Source organism: Primulina eburnea, chromosome 1, assembly GCF_022965805.1.
Source record: "Primulina eburnea isolate SZY01 chromosome 1, ASM2296580v1, whole genome shotgun sequence".
NCBI classification, from domain to species: Eukaryota; Viridiplantae; Streptophyta; class Magnoliopsida; order Lamiales; family Gesneriaceae; genus Primulina; species Primulina eburnea.
Window position 1 is genome coordinate 11,009,966 of NC_133101.1, and position 6,014 is coordinate 11,015,979.

The following is a 6,014-nucleotide window of genomic DNA, read 5'->3' on the forward strand; positions in this document are numbered from 1 at the left end:
GGAGTTTAAAGTTCCGGATTCACTGTCCCGGTCAGAATCCAGGACAGGCTGACACGGATTCTAAGAATCCGATTTTAATTTTTTTTTTTTAAAAAGTGACGTTAGCGACGGTTTAACCAAAACCGTCGCTATCTGCGACCGTTAGAAACTGTCGCTATTTGCGACGGTAGAAACAAAAATCGTCGCTACAGTTCATCCCAACTTTTCCCTTCAAGAAGAATAGTTTTTTTTCCTTCATTCCGTGTCTTTGTTTTTTGTTATAAAAATTTTCAATGATTCTCTTTCCCTTATAAATTGCGTAGATCGTGTGCTTAACGGAATTCTTAATTTGATTTGATAGTTTTCTTTCGCATATCAGAATTTGAGGGAATTGCACTGAGTCTCAGTAATTCGGAATTTGATTTTTGAGAATTGTGTTGAATATCAGAATTTGGGAGAATTGCGCCGAGTCTAATTCAAATATCTGTTTTTTCTTTCTATATTGAATTGTTTTTTGTATATTATTTCTGATAATGTTTATAATATGAATAACTACAAATATTTTGATTATACTAATACTCCAAATATTAATATCATCATAAACGATTAGTTAAATAATTAATATCATAATATATTTATATTCTATGCTAAATTAAAAATTTGTTTAAACGCGGATGCAAAAATTAGTACACAATTAATACTATTATTATCTAAATTTAATTACTATAAATAAATATATTTAAATTACTGTCATTAGTATAAATAATGTAATTGTTTAAATTTACGGTAACTTAACAATGAAATGTTAAAAAAATTGTAAATTCTTTTCTAGCTATAAATAATTATTTTCATATTTTAAGAGGAAAATAAAAATCTTAATTTGTTTAATTCTAACAATGTTAAAAAAAGTTACCGCAACTTTTAAATTCTAAAACAATTAAGATTCTCAAACAATAATAAATTTTTTAATTCAATAGAATGAAATATTGTTTGGGAAATAACGTTATTTTTGTTGAAAAATAATATTTAAAATGTGTGTATTGAATATTTGAATGTTGAAAATAAGAGTTGTAAAAATTAGAAATTTGTGTGTGATGATGTAGGTAATGATGTATTTTATTTTTGGATTATTTGTAAAGATTTTCAATAAATAGATCTCTCATTTGTGAATAAAATCACAATTGAGTTAAGAGAAAAATATTATAAAGTCTGTAGTTTGGTAAATTTTGAGAGTTTGAGATTTTTATTTTTTATCATAAATTTTTACTTTTTCACAACAATTTTATTATTGTTAAGGAAAGAACATTTCTTAAATTTTCACGATCTACGCAATTTATAAGGGAAAGAGAATCATTGAAAATTTTTATAACAAAAAAAAAGACACGGAATGAAGGAAAAAAACTGCTCAAGAAGAATGTTGAAGGAGAAATGTTGGGATAATCCGTAGCGACGGTTTGTGTTTATAAATTGAGCGTGAGAGCCAAATGAATCGAAAGATTCATGTTTGGTTTGGGAAGGGATTATGGAAGTTTTCAAATGAACGGAATTATAATCTACTTTCATTAAGTGATTTATTAGATAATCGAAAACAGAGGATCCTGAATACTATTCGAAATTCAGAAGAACTGCGTGAGGGGGCCATTGAACAGCTGGAAAAAGCCGGGGCCCGGTTTCGAAAGGTGGAAATGGAAGCCAATGAGTTTAGGGTGAACGGACCATTTGTATCTATATGCATCAGGATCCCCATTCATGGATCTCTCGGTTCGAGAAATCAAGATAAGAGGATCGAACCATTTCTTCTGACTCTTTTTCAAATTCGACGGTTGGTAACGGTTGCAGATAGCGACTGTTTTTGTAAAACCGTCGCTAAATTCACTTTTTTTTAAAAAAAATTAAAATCGGATTCTTAGAATCCGTGTCAGCCTGTCCCGGATTCTGACCGAGACAGTGAATCCGGAACTTCAAACTCCGGATTATCATATTTTCATAAAGTTTTAGAATCTGCTATATTTTAATAAATAAGTTTTAAAAATATAATATTTTTAAAAAAAACCCGGGCCATTTATATATATATTCAATTTTTTTAAATATTAATATCAACTAAAAAAGTTTAAAAAATTTGGGGGGGCCATGGCCCTTGTGTGCCCCACTGTAGATCCGCCCATGCGCTTAAGCTTGAAGCTCGACAAAAATACCCCGCTTCAGAGAAAAGCGGAAAAAATTGGTAAACTGTAGTTTGATCGAATTAAGCGTATAAGACGTTTAATTAAGTGTACTTAAGCACAATTAATCGCATCTATTTATTTTTAAATTTTTTATTTTGAAAGTATGTCTTTTTATTTTAAAATAATAAAATAGGTTTATAATTTAGATGTTTATTTTTTAATTAATTATGATTAAGCGTGTCTGACAATGATTTGACAAATATTTAACATTTTTTAATGTGGTCTAGTTGCAAAAACAAATAAAGATTGTAATTTTGAGATTTTTATGCTTTTATAAATATGAGAATTAATCCATCAGACTTAAATTTATCATATTTATGTATTATTTTATTTATTTATTAGTTTGAGATAATTATAATTACACTAAAGATAAAAAATGATTTTTCACGTTTAAGCATGTGTTAATTTCGCTTAAGCTTAAAAAGCTTGGAGCTCGACATCCGCGTTTCGGGACCCTTCATGCTTTTTAAAACCTTAGATATTACTGATGTCTGTATTTAAACTTTGACCGAAGGACTGAAATGAGCAGTTAACTAAAACCTTGGAAAATTTAACAAAAATGACAAATTAATATATATATATATATATATATATATATATATATATATATACACACACACTTTTTTAGAGAATATTTCACCATACCTCATGGGGCACTGTCTCAATGAGAAGATTAAATGCCCAGTTTTAACCACATATACGGGGTCTACCAAATTCTTTAAAATCAACGGTCCAGATCCTGTGGGGCATTGCCTCCACAGGTAGCATCGGCACTACCCTTTTTTAGCTCAAAAAATTATTATTATTATTATTATTATTATTATTATTATTATTATTATTATTATTATTATTATTATTATTATTCAAAAAATTATTATTATTATATATATATAATTTTTTTGAGCTAAAAAAGTAATAATATTTGCATGTATCAATCACTTGTAGAACATATATATTAAACGTCAGACCCATTATTTTATGAATAATATTTCCTAATCAGTAGAATAATCAATTATGAGAGCACTATTTTCCAAAATCTTGTAATTAATAGCCACTGATTTTGGATACATGTGAGCAAAGTAGTCAACCAAGGCAAAAACAAAACAAATTAATGTCCTTTTGTTAACATGCAAAGTATCCATTTTGTGCGACAAATTTCAAGTTGGTGAAAAATATACTCATTGATGTTATAATACAACCAATTTGCAGCCACAAAAATAAAGTGACAAAGGAGATTATTAACTATCATACCTTAATTAATTTCGTTTGGTTAAGTGATTGAAAATGAGTCAAATTGGAAATGTAAGACAATCAAATTGTCAACATTATACAAATAGTTTTGGGTGCAAAATGTTGGAATATAATTGCTTGGGGTACTTATTTTGAGAGGCCAAAAAATTATAAGGTTTAAAATTTTTTTGTAGAATGATAATATATATAGGAAAATTGCATTTTTGGTCGCATATGTTATTTGTCTCTTTGTGTTTTTGTCATTGTTATCAAATTTCAATATTAGTCATGCGTCTTCCATTTTTTTGTGATTTTAGTCATTTTTCATCAGATTGTTGATGTGACACTACACACGTCACCATCACGTCGGAAAAAAGACTAAAATCGCAACAAAAAAAAATAAGACAACGGATTAAAACTGAAATTTGACAATATAAATGATCAAAATCAAAAAGAGACATATATATATATATATATATATATATATATATATATATATATATATATATAGTTATTTAGAACAAAAGATTTGACCCACTAGATATTAATAGATGGTAAACAGCATTTGATTTATTTATTTTTAAAAATAAATAAATAAATTGGTTTTATTTGACTCCTGTCTCTCAATATTCCAACCAAAATAGATTCCCTCGGCAATGTTTGATCCTTTCGCATAAAAACTTTTCCACTTGCTAGATATTGTGTCCCATGCATATATTATACGCTTGGGCCATTTAGTGGAGACTGAACTTGTCGTATATTTATGTTATGCATAACATATAAATTTTTATCTTTCCTTCAAATTTAATTTTAAATTTCATCCAAAAAAAATTTGTTTTTCTACATATATCATAAGTCGTCTCCTAAATCAAATTACGAGTAAAATTCATTTGATATATGAACTATTGATAAACTGTCAAATCGGTACATGAACTATTCTAAATGGCTTAACTGATACATGAACTATTTACAAAATTAACAAATCGGTACATGATCAAATTTAAAATAACTTTTACGCCTAACCTAAATTGCTTTTAAGTTAAATTATTATCAATAAATTCATTCAGATACATATTTTTATTTTCGATATTATTTAATTGATTATTTAAATAAATTAATCAGCGGATTATGTTCTACTTCTCTGTAACCTCACTGGATGAGCTCTTTGAGTCAGCCAAGATGGAGCGTGGATCGTTTATGCAAAGTCAGAGATACAAATATCTGCATCACACAGAAGCTGTTAGATGATGTTAGGTGAGATTTATTAATGAGGTGGGGCTCACGTCAAAATAAAATATTCAGAAGTTAGAATCCCACATCGGAAATGTTTACAAAACTGATCGTAGGAATTAGTTATAAATAGAGCTCAGTTCTTTCAGTTATTGTATCCCAAAAACAAAAGCTTTTCAGCTTTGATAAAAAGAGAGTGCATAGAGAAAAAAAAAATGTATTTTTTTCTTGAGTGCGGGAATTCTCTTTTGTGAGTTAGAGAAATTATTTTCTCGGTATACTCGGGTTTGGGAGTGAGAAATATTGAGTGTATTGGTGTATACACTTGTTGTAATATTTCTTCCAGTTATAAAAGTTGCAGTGCTCCGTGGATGTAGCCTATATTGGGTGAACCACGTAAATCTTTGTGTTCTTGTTGGTTGTTTTATTCCGCATTATTGGGTACTATTATCATCGTGATCGGCATCATTTCAGGGTAAATTCCTCAACAACTGGTATCAGAGCCTTGTTGTGAAAATTCTTAAGAATTCTGAATATACTCTGTGGTTGCAGCTTTGTCTGATCTTCCACATCAGAAAAGATTTTTTTTAATTTTCTGTTAAGGCTAGAGAAGTGATGGCCGGAGATGATGGATCGGGACCTGGAATCAACAAGTTCGACGGAACATATTTTTCGTTCTGGCGGTTACAGATAAGAGATTATCTGTACAGTAAGAAGCTGCATCAACCTCTATCAGGAAAGAAACCGGAAAAGATGGAGGATGATGATTGGGAGCTCCTTGACCGACAGGTGTTAGGTATCATACGATTGACCCTAACAAAGAATGTGGCACATAACGTGGCGGAGGCACAAACCACAGAAAAGATGATGTCCATTTTATCGGACATGTACGAGAAGCCATCAGCTAACAACAAAGTGCATCTCATGAAGAAGTTATTCAACTTGAAGATGGGAGAAGGTGCTTCGGTGGCTAAACACATCGATGAATTCAACACGATTGTTTCTCAACTAACATCGGTTGAAATTAATTTTGATGATGAGATTAGTGCACTTATTCTGTTGGCGTCTTTACTAAATGTTTGGGAACCAATGCGGGCAGCGGTTAGCAACTCTGTTGGAAAAAGAAAGCTACAATTTAACGATGTCAGATATCAAATTCTTGCCGAGGAAGTTCGCAAGATGGATTCTGGTGAAGGAACATCATCAAGTTCTGCTCTAAATCTCGAGAATAAAGGAAGGGGCAGGAGTGGTGAAAAGAGTTTTAACCAATGGCATGGTGGGTCCAAGTCAAGAAATGGAAAAGACAAAAGCAACTTTGAAAAGAATGTGAAGTGCTGGAGCTGTGATGAG